This window comes from Papaver somniferum, unplaced genomic scaffold (genome assembly GCF_003573695.1).
Source record: "Papaver somniferum cultivar HN1 unplaced genomic scaffold, ASM357369v1 unplaced-scaffold_160, whole genome shotgun sequence".
Taxonomy (NCBI): Eukaryota; Viridiplantae; Streptophyta; class Magnoliopsida; order Ranunculales; family Papaveraceae; genus Papaver; species Papaver somniferum.
Genome location: NW_020625487.1, coordinates 752,642 through 774,521, shown reverse-complemented (window position 1 = coordinate 774,521; position 21,880 = coordinate 752,642).

Genomic DNA, 21,880 nt, shown 5'->3' with positions numbered 1-21,880 from the left:
TGGGAAAAATATCGTTTGGTCCTTTTATGCCCATGCCCACAACAGTTTGGTCCTTTAAGAAATCATCTTTTCTATTTGGTCCATAATTAATTAAAAATACCAAACAGACAATAATACCCTTACCTAACTGTTACCGCCTTCAACACACAAACTCCCCTAAAAACGCGTTAACCTTCTCTCTCTTTCATTTTTCCATTTTCAGTCTCTTGGTTTCCATTTCAGAGAAAAACTACTTCGTCTTCTTCTCTCTAAAAACCCAGAGAACATACAGAATCAAACTCAAATCCACCAAAATCAGTCGAAATCATTTCAAACTTCGCAAATCGAAATCAAAACAGTCTTCAAAATCAGAAAAAGAAACCCAAAAATCGAAAACCCTAGAAAAATTGAAGAAATCAAAACCCTAAAATGAGGAGACCGAGGAGGAAAACAGTAGTAGAAACATCTTCAGACGAAGAAGTTGAAGAAGAACCAGTGACAAAGAAATCAAAAACAAAGAAACTAACGAAAGGTACAAAAAACACTAATTCGAAGATGATTTTTGATGTTTATTGTTTTTTCTGAAGTTGTATTTCAGTTTTCTGCTGTCTGCATGAAGTTAGTAGATCTATATGTTTTTTGTTGTCTGCATGTTGATTCAGTTGTATTTTAGGTATAGGTAGGGTATATCTTGTTGGAGCTCATTTTGTTGAATGAATTTGTAAATCTATTATGTAGAGTATATCATGTCGGAGTTCATTTTGTAGAATGAAGTTAGTACATCTATATGTTTTTTGATAAAGTTGTAGAATGAAATTAGATCTATTTATGAGTTTATTCTTTAGAATGAAGGTGTATATATGTTTGATGTTTGATGAATAATAAGTCCTTATTTGACTGAGTTCATTTTGTAGAGTGAGACATGTTACTTTTTTGATGTTTGTTGGACTTCATTTTCTAGAATGAAGTCTAGAAAAATTGTTGATCTAGCTTTTACAGTTCATTAAATAGAATGGACATCATTTTGAAGAATGAAGTCCATTATCTAGATTCTTCTTGTGTTGGTTCTTCTTTGAATGAGTTCATTTTGGACAAAAATGGAACGTGTTTCTTCTTTGATGTTTGATGGACTTCATTTTACAGAATGATGTCTAGAAAAATTGTATAGCTTTTTATCAGCTACACTTTATCTTCTTTTATCAGCTAAAATATTTATAAAAGTAACCATTAATCTTCTTCTTTTTTTTCTTTGAAAAAAATGTAGATAAGAAGATAAAGTGTAGTTTTGCTGGAGCCATTGTTCTTGCTGATAAGATTAAAGCTCTTCCAGAAAAAGAGGCTTTGAATGAAGAACATAGAAATGCTTCGTATAGGAGTCCGTTGGGGAGTGTAGCCAAAGTATTTCTGGAAGAGGACATTGTTGCTACTGAATGGAATAAATCAACACCTGCTGTCCAAGTTGTCTGCAGTGCACACCAGTTCATTCTTGATACAAATGATCATACATTTGTTTTCAAAGTAGGGGAAAAAACATATCTGCTAAGATCCTCACCTGAAAAGTTATCATTAGTGTTTGGAATACTATGTATCCCTGGAGGTGGAATAGAAGAATCTTTCTTGGACTCTAGAAACCTGGCTGACTACACTTCTGGAAGGTTCTATACAACCTACAATTTTTTTCCACCAAAAAAGAAACCTTCTGATATAAAGAACACCAAATTGAAAGAGAAAATCGTTGAGTTGATTAGGAATAGAGGATCTATTGAAGATCTTGTAACCATGTTTGAGCTATTTCTCTTGTCTATTGTTTTTCTTACTACTGGTGATGGAGGTTCCATCCACACCAAGTACCTAGCTTGCCTAGAGTCAATAGATAGAATAGCTCTTCCGCATCTCATACACAAGCATTTGATGGAAAGCTTGAGACGAGGTTCTTCTAAAGGGTGTTACCTTTACTTGTTGGTGAGATGAAAAAATGTTCATAATTATGTTTCTTCATTTTGATGTTTGATGTTGAAATGAATTGTTGCTGATAACTGACTAGTATAATTCTTCTTTTTACAGCCTTGGTTTGATGAGCATTCAAAGAATCTGGATCCCAAGTGGAAGGTGAAGGAAACAGTAGACTACCGTCCAAGATTTGCAAGGTGTAAAATCGAGAAAATTTGCAAACACTTAGAGATGAATGTTGATGATTTTGGAGAGGTAAAAATCTAGTTTAACATGGTACTATTATATTGTATTCAATTTCACATAATGGACTATGCTACTTTAAGATAAAACTGGGAGTTCATTCCACAAAATGAACTCTGACTGTTAATATCGATTACTCTGACGTTGTAGTTCATTCCTTGTAATGGATACCTACAAGGAATGTTTATTGAGTATGCAATTATGTGTTCATTGTAGGATCAGAATCTCGCAGCAATAATATCTCAGCGAAATTATTAAAAACACAACACGACAGTGTCGCAGAATAGCTTCAGAAATGACATAATAAACGACGTCAACTAAAATCATGAGAAAAATATGATGGTTTTGCGAAAATTAGAGAGTTTGCGAGATTAACATTTGTAAGGTTGCGAGAATGTTGCAAGCCATATCCTAAAATAAAGGACAGATTAGTTGTCATCCACTATGTACTTCCCTATAAATAGTCGTTCAGTTGTAAAGGAAAGGAGAGATCTTCTTCTGGGTGAGAAGCAAGTAAATAGGAGAGAGAAAATCTAGAGTAGTGGTTATTCTTGATCCTTTATCTTTTCTTGTAAGATTGTTCAAAGATTCATCAATGAAATTAAGATTGTTAATCTAAAATAAGTTAAATGTTAATGAAATCATATGAGGGGTGTAGTGTAGGATTTTCTGCAACTACACAATGGCGCTAGAAACAGGGAGGCTGAAGATTGAAAGTTGAAGATTTTTGTTGAGATTGTTCAAATCAAGAAAGTGATTAAATAAATCAGTGAACCAGTTAAAAGAAAAATGATTAGAGTCAATGAAGATGACAAAAGATTGGAGTGTAATATGATAACAAAAACAATGTCTAATGAATTCCATGAAAACATCAAAGGAAGAATACATAAACGAAATTTTGAAGGAAGGAAGGTTATGCCGGTAGAAAAGACATCACCCTTGAAAGATTGGGAAAAGCAAAAAATCACATTCATGGCGGCAGAAATACCAAAAGAAAATTTGAACCACACATCTCCATTGGTTATTACAGTACATATTACGCGAAAAGAGAAGGGGACAACAACAAAAACCACAAGAGAATGGATATTGAACAGAACTTTAATCGATACAGGAAGTTCAGTGGATATAATATTTTATCATGCGTTCAGGGGAATGGGATTTAAAGATGAAGAAATTTCCAGTTCAACATATCTTGTTCATGGCTTTGGAAAATCCACAACAAAACCTAAAGGAGAAATAGTGGTACGAATTCCACAAGGAGAGATCGAAACACATGTAACAATATGCGTGGTGGATATGGAATCGCCATATAATATGTTGCTAGGAAGACCATGGATACATGCGATAAAATTTGTAGTATCAACGTTGCATCAATGTATTAAATTCCCCACACCAAATGGAATAGGTGAAATCAGAGAGATGTTGACAATGCGAAATTATGTCATCAAATTGAAGTAAAGCATTATGAAGGACGAGCAAAAAAGAAACAATTTCGCAGAAAGTTAGCAAACGAGGCAAAGAAAGAAGAAGAATTTAGAGTGTACACGATAAGGGCAAAAGAAGGCAGGGGAATACCCAGCGAAATTTCGGAAGAAGGAGAAAGACCTGTGAAAACAATAAAAGAACCAACACCAATGGGAGAACCCAAATCCAGTTACACTGCCGCAGAACCAACAAAAGAGGTAAACATTGGGACTATATAAGAACCTTTAATATTGAGAATTGAAACCCAAATGGACGTAGAAGAAGAAGAAAGAACTGTTAACCTTTTGCGATAATATAAAGACATTTCCGCAGAGAGCATGGATGAGATACCGTGAATAGATCCATCAATTTCATGTCACAAAATGGAGATTAGCAAGAATGTGAGACCATTTAAACAAAGAATAAGAAAAATCGCAACAACCTACCATTCCCAAATAGAAGAAGAACTACAGAAGATGCTTGATGCAGAAATTACAAGAGAATCTAAATACCCAGAGTGGATAGCGTACATGGTCATTGTTCCAAAGAAAAACAAAGGAATAAGGATTTGCATAGATTTCACAGATTTAAACAAAGCTTTCCCTAAAGATAACTTTCTGTTACCAGATATTCCTCAAATGGTGGAATCAGCAGTGGGAAATGATAGGATATCGTCTTTAGATGGGTACAAAGGATATAACCAGATCCCTCTCGCTGAAGAAGATCAATAGCATACTGCTTTCTTCGCCCCAAGAGTTTTATATTGTTACACGAAAATGCCATTTGGTTTGCGAAATGCGGGAGCGACATACCAAAGAATGATAGAGAAGGTGTTCGCGAAATGGATACACAAAACATTAGAAGTATACATGGACGACATTTTAGTAAAGAGTAAAGAATCCAAAAACCATGTACATGACCTGAGGGAGATTTTTGACCAAATGCGGCAGTATAACATTAAATTGAATCCTGAGAAGTGTACTATTGGAGTTGCATCGGGAAATTTTTTAGGCTACATTGTATCAAAGGAAGGAATACAAGTTGATCTAGAATAAGTGCAAGCAGTTCGTGACATGCCAATACCAGCAACAATAAAAGATGTACAGAAGTTGAATGGACTTCTAGCTTCACTGGGGAGATTCATTTCGCGATCATCAGACAAATGCAAATATTTTTTCGATATACTCAAGAAGGGTGCGAAATTCAAATGGACTGATGAATGCGAAAAAGTTTTTCAAGGGATCAAAGAACATCTTATGAATACAACTATTTTACAAAGAGCAGAATCAGGAGAAGAATTATTGATCTATCTTGCGACGACGTCGCATGCATTAAGTGTTGTGTTATTGCGAATAGACACAGGAGTGGAGAAACCCATCTATTACATTAGCAAAACTTTTAATACTGCCGAGAAAAATTACTCAAATATTGAGAAGCTAATCTTAGCATTAGTTTATGCATCATTTAAGCTCCACATATATTTTCAAGCGCATAAGATAAAGGTATTAACAAAAGTACCAATTGAATTAGTGATGAAGAATTCAAAAAGATCAGGAAGATTAGAGAGATGGAATGCACAAGTACTTGTCTTCACCAAAATCACAAGTTGTTGCAGATTTCTTGGCAGAATTTCCTTTAGAAGAAGATGAAGCGGTAGAAGAAATGATGGATATAGAAGAAGAACACAGAGATCCAAAAGACTTATTAACAGAACCAAATAGATGGGAGATATTGGTAGACGGATCATCAAATGGAGAAGGCAATGGAGTTGGAATTGTTTTAATTTCTCCAGAAGGAGTGAAGATGGTTTTTCATTCAGATTGGAATTCGCATCCACTAATAACGAAACGGAATATGAAGATGTGATACATGCCTTAAAATTCGCAGTAGAAATGAAACTAGAAAATGCTAGGATCACTAGTGATTCGCAGCTAGTTATTCGCCAAATAAAGGGAGAGTACACTACAAATGAACCATCCTTGAAGAAATACAAGAAGCTCGTTGAAGAATTGTCAGCGAAAATCCCAAAAATAAAATGGAGGCACATTTCAAGGAAGGATAACAGACTCGCAGACGCTTTTGCTTTCATCTCAAGCATGATGACAGATCCAACTGCAAGATGCATAAAAATACAAACACTTCTGTCACCATCAATCAATAAAGAAGAAGAAGAAGTGAACGTGATGATAATAGACGGTGAAGAAGAAGAACAAACGAACAATATCGCAGATTAGAGAACAAAACTTCATGCATATTTGGCGAAAGGAGAAACACCAAGAAATAGATTGGAAGCACACAAGTTAAAAATCCGTGCAATGAATTATGAATTAAGAGATGGGCTGCTATACCAAAAATCCTTTAATGGACCATCACTCAGATGTTTGACACGAGAGGAAGGAGAAAAAGTGCTAAAAATATTACATAGTGGGGATGCTGGCAATCATAGCGGGGGAAGATCTTTGGCACACAGAGCAAAAATGCAAGGCTATTACTGGCCATACATGCACGAAGATGCAAAACAAATATCAAGACGTTGCGAAGATTGTCAGCGGCATGGAAAGAAAATACATGCACCTGGAGCACCATTGTCATCTTCAACCAGTGTGTGGCCTTTTGGAAATTGGGGCTTAGATATTGTGGGACCATTTTTACCAGGTTCTGGACAAAGAAGATACTTAATAGTCGCAACAGATTATTTCACAAAATGGACAGAAGTGAAGGCAGTACATCATATTCGCGACAAAGATATCTTTACATTCACATTCGAAAATATAATTTGCAGATTTGGAATTCCTGCATAGTTGGTATCTGATAATGGGAAACAATTTGAAGGACAAAACATAGAAATGTTACATAATGCATTTAAGATAAAATGTGGAAAGTCTACTCTTTTGTATCCACAAGCTAATGGGCAGGTAGAGGCAACAAACAAAACAATTGCAGATATATGAAAGAAGAAATTGGAAGGACATCATAGAGCATGGTGCGAACAAGTACATAATGCAGTATGGGCTTATAATACAACTAGAAGATAAGCTACTGGAATGTCACCTTTTTGTTTAACATACGGAGTTGAAGCGGTGTTACCAACATAAGTTGTTATTCCAACAACAAAGAGAGAATTTTGGGAGAAAAATCTTAGTGCGGGTTTGATCTTAAACAAACTTGATGAATTAGAAGAAAAAAGAGAAAGATCTTTACAACATATGGAGAATTATCAACGAAGATTAGCCCGAGAATATAATAAACGTGTCAAAGTACGCGAATTCCAACCAGGAGATTTAGTTCTGCGAGAGACACCAATATATCAACGAGAAAATGGTGGAAAATTAGCGAAAAAATGGGATGGACCTTACATCATCAAGGAGATAGTTGGAACATGAGCTTATAAATTAATGGATCCAGAAGGTAGAGATGTTGGTCATAGACTTGACAGACCATGGAACATGTTGTACTTAAAAAGATATTATCCGTAAGAAGCTTTAAGAAGTTATGGATTCTGAAAGAATAATTGCGAGATTATTCATATCAAGACAAGATCATGATGTGCGAAACTTTCGCAGAGATAATCATAGAACAATGACATAAAAGAAAGGGGCGAACCTTTATGGCGTACACCCTAGTTCGCGAATAAAAGTTCGCAAGAGGAAAATGTAAGACATAAAGTACGTCATATAAGGAGGTACTTGTTGCATGGCTCAGGGAAAGGCTACACCGCCACCGGAACCTGAGTCATGGAAATTTGGGGTCAATAAAGCCCATCCGGGAGAGGCACCTTGGATTCTTAGCTTAAGCATATGACTTAGGTTGGGCGACTAAGGTAATAAGGACTCTCCCAAGGAGTGCAGATCTGATCAAGGCGCCGAGGTACACGGTTGAGTCAAGATTGCCAGGGGCGTTTGAAGCGTACCTTGCCATTCTTGACAAGTCTTGGCTTATATTGCACTCGGCCCGAAGAAAACCCCACTTAGGGTACAGTCTCGTAACCATAAGCCCTATAGGTAAAAGGGATAAGAGGCTGCGAAAACAACTGGTTGTTGTTAGGACTGGATGGGAGGAGATAACCTTGTATGGTAGAAGTACGCCTCCTTGAAGGGGCAACCAGGGGGAAGATAAGGGCGGCACCCTCCATTAGGGAGCTGATAAGTGTCTTAAGACGCAAACATCATGAGGCTTTTTACTCGCAAGGGTATTAAGTCTTGTCATATTTGTGAAACAATCCTGAAGAGGCAATAATACAAAAGAAAAAGATAAGACGAGATCAATGGGTTTTCGCATGAAAGTGCGAAGACGTCCTGCGATTTCGTCACAAGACGGCAATGTCATGGGGCTTTATTTTCTCAAGAATATTTAGGCCTGTCATATTGTCGCAACATTCCTGAAGAGGCCATAATACAAAAGAAAAAGTTAAGGCAAGATCAATGGGTTCTTTCATGAAAGTGAAAGAACGTCCTACGATTTTGTCGCAATGACAAGAGGTGGCATAATAAGCCCTTTAATTAGGAAGGAAAAATAAGACCACATGAAAAAACAAAATATTTATAAGTATTCATAACAGATCATTTCTCACAAGAAAGATAATGAGAGGCAAGTATGGGAATCAATAAACAAGAGGCATTATCTTTCTCACTAGCAAAATACTAAAAGGGAAAATTGATTCCAAAGTTGGTTGAAGAATATTATTCGCAAAAAAAAATAAAGATGAGACAATTCAAGAAGATAGAACTAGATAAGAAGCTAATGCTTCAGTATTAATTCCAGTAGAAGGAGATAATAGACGTTCTTCGCCAATGTTCTCATTATTGCCAACCTCTCCTTCATTTCCATTCTGATCTTCACCTTGATTAGCACCTTGATTATCGCCAGCAATTACTTCTTCAGAAGAGATTTTTTTTCGTTTTCATCTTGATTAGCACCAGCAGTTACTTCCTTAGAAGGAATCTCTTCTTCATCTTCCAAAAGACTATCCTATGCACCACTTTTATAATCATAATCACTGTCAGCAGGACGAGGAACTTCATCATCATCTACTTCCAAAGGTTCGATTGATGTAGGAGGAAGAGATTTAGACAATAAAATATCATTTACAAGGACTTCTTCCCGGAGATGAACTTGACGAAGAAGTGATCTCTGATGATTCCAATCTTGAATATCCTTAAAGTAAGCAAGATAATCAAGTCTTCTTTCTGCTCGGTCGCGAGAACCAGTAAGGACAGAGACGAGTAGTGCATTTTCTTTGCGAATTTTGACATATTTAGCCTCCAAAACAGAAATGAAGGAATGAAGATTTTTCTTAGACTCTGCGAAAAGTAAAATACAAAATTTCAGTAAGCTGAAGAACTCAAAAAGATATGACAAATAAAGGATAGTTAAGGCAGTCCAACTATTATGACTACCTTCCTTTTGCGAAATAAGGTGTTGAATCAAGGTCAGACAACTATTTTCCCAACGGTCCATTGCGTCGCCAAATTTATATCCAACTAAACCTTTAAGTCGAGACTGAAGATTTTTCTCTTTAGAAATAAGAAAGGCATTTTTCTTCGCAAGAGAAGAATAAGATTCTTCTAATTTGGAATATTGTTCTTTAAGTTGATTCGCCTTTACACTTAAAGCTATTCTACCTTGAATGAGTGTATCTCTTTCAGCGATAGATGACTCTGTTACTTCTTTAAGTTCATTTCTCAAAGAGCGAAGAGATTGTTCTTGGTCATCACATACTTTCTGAAGAATGCTAAGTTGTTGCGAAGATATCGCCATCTTATTTAAACAAGTTCGCTTCTCTTGAGATAAGGTTTTATTCTCATCTGATAAAGTTTCCATCCCTAAATTAGCTTTAGTTAAAGAATAAGAAAGGCGAGATATTTCATTACTCAATAAATTTTGCCTCTGAACTAATTGGGTATTTTCATTGGTAAGATTATTTATATGATCAACAGAATATGAATAGAGGTTATCTAATTGGTTATACTGATCCATCAAAATCTCTTTATCAACACGGGCTTCTTCAAAAGCAGATTCAAATTGATATCTCTTCATTATTCGTTTCTGGTTTAAGGCTTAACATGCGAAAAAGGGATTTCAAGGACAATTACATATGGAAAAGATAACATCATTAAAAAGGAAAACTGAAGAAACGGATAAGGAAATCATACCTCTCAGTTCATCATTCTTCTTGCGAAGATTTTCGCGATCCAACGAAAGATTCTGGAGTTTTTGATTTTCGAGACGAAGAGCATTACACTCTAAAGTCATCATCTGGAGATCTTTATTCAAGATTGCAACCTCTTTTTCCAAAGCTGTTTGCGAAGCAGCTCTATCAGGGCCAAAATACTTACTCAAAATTTCGCAAACACCAGACTTGACAGGATCAATGGAAGACTTCTTAACATCATCCAAAACCTCAGACAAGACTTTGAAAGCAATATTAAAAGGAAGAGGCTCAGGTAGAGAACTGGTAATAATAGAAGATTAGGAAACATTATCAATAGGAGGAGAAGAAGTTTCATTCATAGAAGGATTAATAAGGGGAGTTTCAATCATTGAAAGGTCAGTTGAAGGGATGAAATCCGAGGCAACCTTTTCGCAAATTGGAGATAATGGTTTAACTTGCGAAGATATCGCAGGAGATTTCGAAGGGATAAGTAAGTGAAAGGGAACAGACGTTTCAACGGTTTTGAGGTGGCGAGATTTCTTGAGAGGTTTGTTGGCATCCTTATCACCCTGCGAATCACAATCCAGATAAGAAACAGAGGCAACAATATTGTTATTAGAAAAGAATAATGTTTCTTACTACCTTATGATCCGCAGACTTTCTTTTGTGTACAACAATCTTATGCTGCGGTTTGGGAATATTAGGGTTCTGAACCGTAAATTTGGTGTTGGAGGCGTTTTTGCTGAAATAACAACAGTATGGGAATCACATAAACAACATCAAATAAGGCAGTGAGCAATATCAATTTCAGCAAAACCCATAAGGAAGAAAAAAGAAAACTAACCTTCATCAATCCATGGAAAACACTAGCAGGAAGATTATTTCGAAGAAAATTACGAATGATGAAGATATACAGAGGGGACAATATGGAGATGAAGAAGAACTTAAAAATATTGAAAGAAGAAGAAAGAAGAAAAAGTTGCAATAACGGAATTTGCAGAAGAACGATGAAGTTGCAGAGAAAATAAAAAGAGAGTGAGAAAGAGTATATATAGAGGAAATTTTTTCTCGAGAAGATAAACACGATTAATGCGAAAAGATGTGAGCGGTTAAAAAGCAGCAGTTACAAAAGACGTGTCAAGAAACAGATGGGAAAAAGGATACGTGTGATAAATGCAGAATATGAAATGATGGATAACTGCGGCATTTCTCACATCACTCTCTACTTCACAGAAAAGATATGAGAAGAGGCAAGATGTAGGATCAGAATCTCGCAGCAATAATATCTCGGCGAAATTATTAACAACACAACACGACAGTGTCGCAGAATAGCTTCAGAAATGACATAATAAACGACGTCAACTAAAATCATGAGAAAAATATGATGGTCCTGCGAAAATTAGTGAGTTTGCGAGATTAATATTTGTAAGGTTGCGAGAATGTCGCAAGCCATATCCGAAAATAAATGACAGATTAGTTGTCATCCACTATGTACTTCCCTATAAATAGTCGTTCAGTTGTAAAGGAAAGGAGAGATCTTTTTCTGGGTGAGAAGCAAGTAAATAGGAGAGAGAAAATCTAGACCATTGGTTATTCTTGATTCCTTTATCTTTTCTTGTAAGATTGTTCAAAGATTCATCAATAAAATTAAGATTGTTAATCTAAAATAAGTTAAATGTTAATGAAATCATATGAGGGGTGTAGTGTAGGATTTCCTGCAACTACATTCATTTTGTGAAATGAACTCAAAAAAATTGTTGATAATATATGATTATTTGAATTTTGTGTGTGCAGCTATCACAAAATTTCTTGGCAGAATATACTGATGCTGAAAACAAGCTACTGCAAAAGCAAAGATCCAAGACAAAAGCTGAGTTGCTTGAGAGGTAAAGATGCTCAAGAGATACAACAGTTGACAACGAAGTGTGCCGAGGAGATGATGGATCTTTTGTTAAGGCAGGAAGACCTTGACAAATCACTTGCAGAAGCTACAACTTCAAAGACACTTTTTGATAGAAAGATGGAATGCCTTGAATTACACTTGGCTTCTTAGCAAACTGAAGTTGATGCATTGCTAGCTATAGGAAGGAATGTGGCGAAATTCATGGAAGACCAAGCATCAGAGTTCATGCGTACTCTTTTCATTGATGAGCACAATAGTGCATTGTTGAGTGATTAACTAAACATCATATTGGATCAACCAGTGGATGGAACCATGGAAGCTGGTGAAGGAAATGTGAATGAAGATGTTGGAATGCACAGTGTTGCTAATGATATGCAAGCTTCTGGAGGAATTGCAATGCCAGATGCTGTTGTGGATGAACGAATGAAGCAGTGCCAGATGTTGTAAATGAAGGAATTGGAATTGATGATGTGGAAGCTGCTAATGAAATGCAAGATCCAAGAACTAATGATGTTGAAGCTGCTGGAGGATCTGGTTATGATCATATCTTCCTCGTCTTATCTGTTGGAGATCCTTCTATTAAAGTCGATGCAAGTGATATTCAGCAAAACCTCCTTGATGAGATGACTGAAGAAGAGCTTCCTTCAATTTCAACAGACAACACCCCGGTTCCTCTAAGTATTGATCAATGTGTGAACCTGGGTAAGAATTCCAAATTTTTTTCTTCCTTCTGCAAAATTTTTAGATTTACAAGTTGGAGTTCATTCTGAGAGATGAACTCTGACTTTTCATGCAGAGGTTGGAGTTCATTATGAGGGATGAACTCTGACTTTTCATGCAGAGGTTGGAGTTCATTCTCATGGATGAACTCTGGCTACAATATAGAAGTTGGAATTCATTCCGGGGGATGAACTCTGACTTTTCATGCAGATGTTGAACATTGAAAAAAATTGATTCATGCTTCTTGAATTATTTCTAACAACAAGTAACAACGATGATATATTCGTCAATGAATAGCATGTGAGTCTGCATCTTATTGATGACAAGAATGAGAAGAATGAAGATTTGAATGATGAAGAAGCTGACACCATTATTAAAACTATAGTAAACGAAATAAATTTTAGTCGTCCTAGTTTCTCGATTGGCATGTCATAGTACCAGCCCACCCCTGTGTCACAAGAACCAACTGGAGTGGTTACTAGGTCAAAGAAAGCAAAGACAACTACCGCAGATGTGGAGACAGCTTCGCAAATAGATGCATAATAGAATGAAACAAGCCTTGGTTCATCGATGGAGCAGACTCAACATACACCTGTACTAGTACCGGAAGAAATTAGTAGAATGGCTACTAGATCAAACAAACCAGTGAAACCAATAGGGGATGAATTTATATCTGGATGAGATTTCAGTACAAGAAAAACAATATTCAGACTGAAGTTGAACAAAGAAAAGAAGGTAGTGTCAAAGAATTCACCTGAAGCTGATAGAAATAAAGAGGAGAAGAAGAATAATGTACAGAACCCTGTTGGTAAGAGGAAAAGAGGATCCGAGGATGAAAATGTTCAGGGAGAAACGCCACAGGCGCAGCAAGAAGATCGGATTCAAGAAGCAGCACCACAGGCTCCTAGAAGAGTAAGAGAAGTAATCAAACCTAATCTACCAGACCTGAGGAGATCTCCTTTTTACCAAAAATTTGATAATGCTACACTGGCGGTATTTGCTAATTTCTTCCGCAAAGATATGACTACATATGTTTCTCTTACAAACTCTTTATATGTTTCTCTTACAAACTCTTTATATGTTTCACTTCAATAATTATGCAGTCAAGCAACTTGGAAAGCAGAAAATCACAGAAAAATTGCAATATCAGTCCAAGCGAGTGTAATCGTTTCTCTGTTGTTCAATGAATACTTAGACACCACCTTGTTGGACTACTATATATACAGAAAGTATAAAGCTGCAAACAAGGATAAAATGTTCAAAGAGAGCCAGGACAGTGAGACTCGAAGAAAGTATATCAACTTCGAGATTATGAATTCAACAACATTCGTAAGTGTGTTTCTGCCTATTCATTTGATAAAGTGAACTGTTTGCTTGCAGTTTATCTGATTTAGAGGAAAAAGCATGGCTATGAAGGTTATTTGATTTTTTATCTATTTGAACTGTATAATGAACTGTGTAATCCAACATGCATAGAATGAGCTGCTTATCTAGTTCATTTCTCTCTTTTTTCCATATTTTTTACGCAGCAAAATGAACTGAAGATAACGGAAGAAGTTGATCAGTTTATAAGAGACATGCATCACAGAACCGAAAAGATGTTCATCCCTATGAATACTGACCCACAAAGTGGTAATGCGAAACCAAAAGTATAGGTGAACACTGGCATATGATGGTTTTTTACGTCGGCAACTACACATGGGAGCATTACAACTCCATCAAAAGGAGAGAGCTTGGTAAGCAATGTAAGACTGACGCAAACAAAATGACTGGTTACTGGATAAAACACATCAACTTGTGGCTACAAGCTCAGGGTAGGGGAAGATGCACCAGCATTGTCTTTGAAAATCTGTCAGGAGTACCAGATCAAAGAAGATTCCCAGATTGACTGTTGTACACCTGCTATTGGATCAAGAGAAGTGTCAAGCAAGAAGAAAGCTGACATGGTAGAGAAGATGCAAGCAAGAAGAGTTGAGATTGCCTACAAACTTCTTACTACATCAGGAGATGAAGAGTGCTGGGGTGAATATACCAACTCAGAATTCCTTAGCAATTGCTTACTTGATAATGGTGAAACAGATTAAACAGAAAACTCTTATGTCTAATATTACCTGAAATAGCTTCTAATGTCATTTTGGATAGTAGATTACTAGTAGATAATACTTTGACTTATGTTTATAACTTCAACGTTCTGTCTTGTGTTTTGTTTCTAGCTTCAATTTTTTGTCTTGTTGTCTTATGGATACCAGTTCATTTACCAAATGAAATTCATTTCAGTACCAGTTCTAGAAAAATATATCATTGAATAAACTCCATGGAATACAAGTTCATTCCAGTAAATAACCTAATACAAAATATCCCATTAAATAACATTATCATTTCAGTAACAGTTCTAGAAAAAGTTGTGTTCATTTTGGAAAATGAAGTTCATTCCAGTAAATGAATTGATAGAATGGCAGTTCATTCCAGATATAAAATACCATAACCTGATACAAAATATCAGTACATATCCCATGGAATAACATCAACATTTTAGTAGCAGTTTCTAGAAAAGAAATAGAGTTCATTCCAGAAAATGAAATTCATTCCATTGAATGAACTGATAATATATGGTACATTCCAGAAAATGAAGTTCTACAGAAAAAATTGAGTTCATTCCAGAAAATGAAGTTCATTCCAGACAATGAACTTCATATCAAAAAGTTAAAAAAAAAAAAAAAAACTACCGCCAGTTCATCATCAAAAGTAATATCAGTTCATAAACCATAAAAAAAACATAAACTAAAAACAAAAGTTCAGGCTAACTACTACTCTAGCAGTAATAGACGACAAGTAGCTTTGTTGTGGTTCCCAATCTTCTTACAATTTGAGCACTTCATAGGCCTCCTCTCCTTCTCATAGGTACTGCGAATAAGCTTCTTCGGTGGTCTTCCTGGAGGTGGCCTTGGAATACCAGGAAGGACTTTGTCTTCAGGTTCATACACTTCAGGCCTGTCGTAATTGGGAATGGGTCGAATTGCATGAGCATAAGTATTCCGAAAATGGTTTGAACCGAAGTATGACTGAATACACATCAACATCTTAGCACCCTTGAGAGTGATGGCAGCAGTAGCGTGAGCACAAATGTCTGGCAAGTACACGTCATCTGCATCAGATCAACAACATGAGAGCTGGGAGAGTGAACCTCATATATATCATTACCTGACTCGGTAACATTCCATGGACGATCTATATCGACATGTGATTTGATTAATGCTTTATAGATGGGAGTCAAACTATCTAGATAAGTTCTACCAGCTCACGCCTTTCTGAACTGATAAAATAATCTTTATCTTGAGCTCATCAACAAGAGAAGCTGGAGGCAAATCCCTTTCACGATGAATCCAGTTATTGAAAGATTCTGCAATACTTGATGAGTGTATCCCATACCTACATCATACGAAGAAAGCATTTTCCCAGTGCTTGGGATCGATATTTCTGATGTACTTGGAAACCCAACCACATCCTGTGATGCACATCTCATTCAAAGCAGACTCATATTTGGCAACGTTGTAACAATATGCAGCTTTATGGAACAAATCCAGAGCTTGTTTACACTTCTCATGTCCTCTCTTGATAGGGGGTTATTCTTCAAATCATAAAAACAATAACTTTGATAAGAGTTAGGAAAAAACTGGGGAATACTTTTCTTCAACCCTTCATAACGATCAGTGATAAAGGTGATAGGAAGAGAGTCGACACAATGCTGCAAGTTCCCATGAACCACTCCCAACCTTCAATGTCTTCTGAAGGAACTAAAGAAAACGCAAAAGGAAAAAAAACAAACATAATGAAAGAAAACAAAAAGAACTAAGAGTGTCAGTTCATTGAGAAAAACTATCAGTTCGTTAAGAAATCAATGCATACAAAAACTTAACAAAAAAATAAAGGTTCATTCTTAAAATGAAGACCTTCTTCTTAACAAAATAACAAAGTAAAAATAGATAAACAACCAGCATGAATACTTCTTAAAATAAAGACCTTAACAAAGTAAAGGACAAACAAGTAGCAGGAGTTCATTCCCACTTATGAACAACTAAAAAACTTAACAAAATAAAGGTTCATTCTTAAAATGAAGACCATCTTCTTAAAAAAATAACAAAGTAACAAATAGGAATACTTCTTCTTTAACAAAAAAAGAGTTCATTCTAAAAGTTGAAAGCCTTAACATAGAAACTTCATTCATTCATATTCCTCTTAAAATCAAATAACAAACTAATATGAGTTATATAGAAAAGAACGAAAATTTACCTTGGTTCGCATTCACGCCAGTGGCAGCCATCAATGTTCCCTTGAATCTCCCAGTGAAAAATGTTGCATCACAGTAAAGCATAGGGCGAACAAACCTGTATCTTTCGATACATGCAGCAAAACATATGAAAAGCCTCTCAAACCGTTTCGTCTCTTTATTATATTCAAACTCAATATAGCTTCCAGGATAAACAAGATAGGAATAAAGGTTCATTTTAAAGGTTAACAAGATAAACCTTAACGAAATAAAGGTTCATTCTTAAAATGAAGACCATCTTCTTAAAAAAATAACAAAGTAACATATATGAATACTTCTTCTTTAACAAAAAAGGAGTTTATTCTAAGAATTGAAAGCCTTCACAGAGAAACTTCATTCATTCACATTGCTCTTAAAATCAAACAACAAACTAATATGAGTTATATTCAAACCGTTTAGTCTCTTTATTATATTCAAAGTAAAAACAGATAAACAAGCAACAAGAATTAATACTTCTTAAAATTAAGACCTTAACAAAGTAAAGGAAAAACCATCAACATGAGTTCATTCCCACTTACGAAAAACTAAAAAACTTAACAAAATAAAGGTTCATTCTTAAAATGAAGACCATTTTCTTAAAAAAAATAACAAAGTAACAGATAGGAATACTTCTTCTTTAACAAAAAAGGAGTTCATTCTAAAAATTGAAAGCCTTAACAGAGAAACTTCATTCATTCACATTTCTCTTAAAATAAAACAACAAACTAATATGAGATATACAGAAAAGAAAGAAAATTTACCTTGATTCTCATTCACGGCAGTGGCAGCCATCAATGTTCCCTTGAATCTCCCAGTGAGAAATATTGCATCACAGTAAAGCATGGGGCGAATAAACCTGTATCCTTTGATACATGCAGCAAAACATATGAAAAGCCTTTCAAACCGTTTAGTCTCTTTATTATATTCAAACTTAATATAGCTGCCAGGATTGGTAGCCTTTATTTCTTCAACATACCACGCAAGATCTGTATAACTTTTTACATCATCGCCGTATATCTCTGCCTGAGATGCTTCCTTCCCTTTATAAGCATGATGGTATTTTATGTTAATACCGTAACAACTCTTCACCTGAGCAACCATATCATTAGGTTTTATCGACGGATTTGACTCTATTTGATCCTTGAATAGATGTTTAATCAATTTCTTCTTCACAGGTGGATCCTTCAACTTATAAGCACAACCACATGTAAGACATTGAATTCCTTGATAGCAAAGACACTTTTAGCGGCATCGATTGGAATAGTGTGCAGATACCAAGGACAATATGCATTCCTACCACTCTTGACTGTGTACCTAAGTCTATCATTCTTAACCTTTGCAACTGTAACCATACTTGCTGCAGTATTTGTTGACAGCTAAGCGAACCTCATCAACACCACCATGAAAAACTTGACCAACACCTTTAAAAATATCCTCCCAACCGTCAGATAAAAGAGGTTTTAGTTCCTCATTACCTTCCGTCAGATATTTAATCTTTGAAGTCTCAGTGAACCCACTACATGATTCATTTTCACTAAGCGACTGCGTGGAAATACCCGATGAAGAGCTTGAAGCACCACCATTAGAAGCCTCCTCAACGAACAAATCAAAATGTGACAATTGCTTTGAACAAGAAATAATAATTAGACCTTGAAGAGAAAAATCAAGATGAAAGCTTTATTACAACCTTCGCCATGACTAAATCTTATGCTCCGAAGAGCAAGTTTTTCCAATAATCACAAACATATATTTTCAGATCACTAATCATCATATCTAAAGAAACTTCCAATGGAATACCATCCCCTTTGTAGTACACAACTGCATAACAACTGGAGAGGGCCATACTGAACCTGGGAAAAAAAAATGAAGGTTCACATAAACAATTGAGCACACACAACAAGCTGAACTTCATTCCAATAAAAAAAGGAGTTCATTCCAACATATGAACAGCTAAAAAACTTAACAAAATAAAGGTTCATTCTTAAAATAAAGACCTTCTTCTTAACAAAACAACAAAGTAAAAAGATAAACGAAGCAACATGAATACTTATTCTTAAACAAATAAAGAGTTCATTCTAAAAAATGAAGCCTTAACAGAGTTCATTCACATTTTTCTCTTAAAATTAAACAACAAACTAATCTACAATGCATAAACTTAAGGTTCATTCTTAAAATGAAGATCTTCTTCTTAACAAAATAACAAAGTAAAAGATAACCAAGCAGTAGAGAATACTTATTCTTAAACAAATAATGAGTTCATTCTAAAAAATGAAGCCTAACGGAGTTCATTCATATTGCTCTTAAAACCAAAAACAAACTAATCTACAATGCATAAACTTAAACATGATTCTTTACTTCACTAAACCTAATGAACTCCTGATAAGAAGAGAAGTACAACCGATCTACAAAATTACTTCAAATAAAAGTACAATCACAAAAAGAATTAGTATGAATACTCACCAGAAACAAAAAGAACTCATATCAACTCCAAAAATCAACTTCAATCTTTCGAATATCAAATCAACTCCAATCTTCGAATAACAAATCTTCGTAAATTTCATCTGTAGTTCCGAAATCAACTACGTCAAATCAATAAATCTTCGAAAACCAAAATAAACTCCGTAAAAAATCGAATCAAATCAGATCTGTAAATCTTCGAAAACCAATATCAACTTCGTTAAAATCGAATCAGTCTTCAAAAACCAAAAAATCAACTCCGTAAATCAAATCAATCTTTGTAACAATGAATTCCTCATTAATCTGCTATAAATCGAATGAATCTTCGTAAACCTAGAACTCCGTTGAAATCGAATCAGTCTTCTAAAACTAGAAAATGAACTCCGTAAATCAAATCAGTCTTTGTAACAATGAATTCCTCATTAATCTGCTATAAATCTAATGAATTTTCGTATCAAAAACAGAATCAATCTCCTAAACCCTAGAAAATGGTTATGCAGCAGCAGAAAAACGAGAGCAGAAGATGAAGTAGGAGAGAGAAAAAAAAATGAAACTGATTCAGTTTTTCTGCTTATATACGGTAGTGAAGGCGTATTTTAGTAACATAAAAAAAATATTCCGTGTGGGTGGACAAAACCCTAGGACCAAACGTTAATTTGCAGGACCGAACTGTAATATATATTTTTAAAATGGACCAAACAGACAGTTGACTCAGTCAACTGGACCAAACTCTCTCTAATATATTATTTCTAGGACCTATTGGTATTTCCTACATATATTATGGATAGCATCTCTAATGAGAGATTGTGATATTCATATAAAATTTATATATGTATCTTTTCTAAAAATTCATCTCCAATGAGAATTTGAAGAGAGCATATGAAATTATGGGGCAAGCGTCTAAATTTACATCCTTTGGCCAATCCTATAATTTGGGAGCTCGATCCCTGACCAATTCGGCTAATATTTTTTGCTATTATAATCTCTCTATATAGTATAGTTTTAGATATATTTTTGTAGATATTATCTTCCAAACCGTTTTATTAATATTTTCTGCTTTTATTGTACTTATGTTGTCTCAATTATGATTTTTAATGATATAAAGGAAATTGAGAGACATTAATTTTTTTTAATTTTTGGTCGTGTCCTGGCCTCCTGTACGACTCAGTTTCTATAAAGTAGAATTTTACACAGAAACTGAGTTTCGTCATTTCCCTTCCATATTTCCAGGATCATATCTGACCCAGTTTTAAATGTAGGGAAGGGGTATCCCTACTTAAAAGGGATATGGGAGACCATAGTAGATGGATTTTGAAATATTTCCCTATATTTAGGAGATAGAAAAGGGAAACTGTGCGCCATAGTGCTTGGCCTTAGGAAGGAACAAATTCACATTTAGATTTGTAAGGATTAACTTTATCATTTTGGATTCTTTTTTTTTCGGAAAAGAGGCAAGCCTCAGTACATATAATGAGAAAGCCGATTTAGGAAATCGGAAAACTTACAGTGATTTTTCAAGATCATAGAATAATCATACAAATTTTAGTATCTCCACCAATTCTTGCCTATCAAATCTAACCCCACAAATCTAAAAACAATTCCAGAAGACCTTCTCTCTCGCAAAGGAGAAGACCAAACATTTAGGGTCAAATGTCATAGCACAACGTACTGACTGGATAAAATCCAACCCAATGTTCATCAGAACATGTTTATAACATGAACTGGAGTTTTTCAATTTTAGATTGCCTAATGCAATCAAGGTAGCAGCGACCCAACTAGTAGTAACGGAAGCCAAGAAGTAACCATTGTGTCTCAAATCGTAACCATAGTGTCTGAAGTAGCAATAGTAATCTGAATCGGTCTTTAGGTGTCTGTAACAGAACAAATCGGTCGGCTGACTCGACATTGGAGATGTGGTAACAATTATTGTAATAAGTGAACTTGAAGATGATCTTGAATGAGCTGAGGCTGTCTTTGTTTCCATTCCTATATCTAACACAAGCAAGCCTAAGACTAAAGCTAGATAAAAACTTAAACTTACAATAAAACAGACATAGATAAATGTTACAGGAAATAAAAAATACATTCTTTCAACAAGTCACAAGGCAGATATAACAACAATATATTTAAATAGGACAAACCGTCAGAAATGTTTGAAAACAACCGATAGTTAACAGATGGGCCAAATCCGGAAATTTTGATGAAGTAATTATTGGTTCACTTTTTGCGGATTAAACTAAAAGTAACCTTCCTTGAGTGACATATAGGTCTTCCCTATGTGACCCCCTTGAGGGCCGGATAAATGTTTGATGGGGGCATGGAAAATAAATCATTTTTTGACATGTGTTTTTCCTATTAAATGTTATGACCATTCCTTGAGTGGAAGATAAGATATATTACCAACTTAAATTTTATTACTAGAATCACTCATCATAAGCTATTAATATCTCTAAAACCCTCACAACCCTACGTTTTCTATTTTCCCCTAAATTTTCCATAAGAATTTTTCAAAACCATTGAATTATTGATTTCAAATTTCAAAATCCTATAACAATTTCATTCGTTTCTTAGAACCAAATTTGCTAGATAAGACGTTAGAGATTGGAGGTGAACTTTAGGTGAAAAATTCGAACTTTAAATTTTCTAGGTTTTTAGCAATGACCCATCAAAGTTATTGGGCTTGTTTCGTAACTGACATTAACTATTT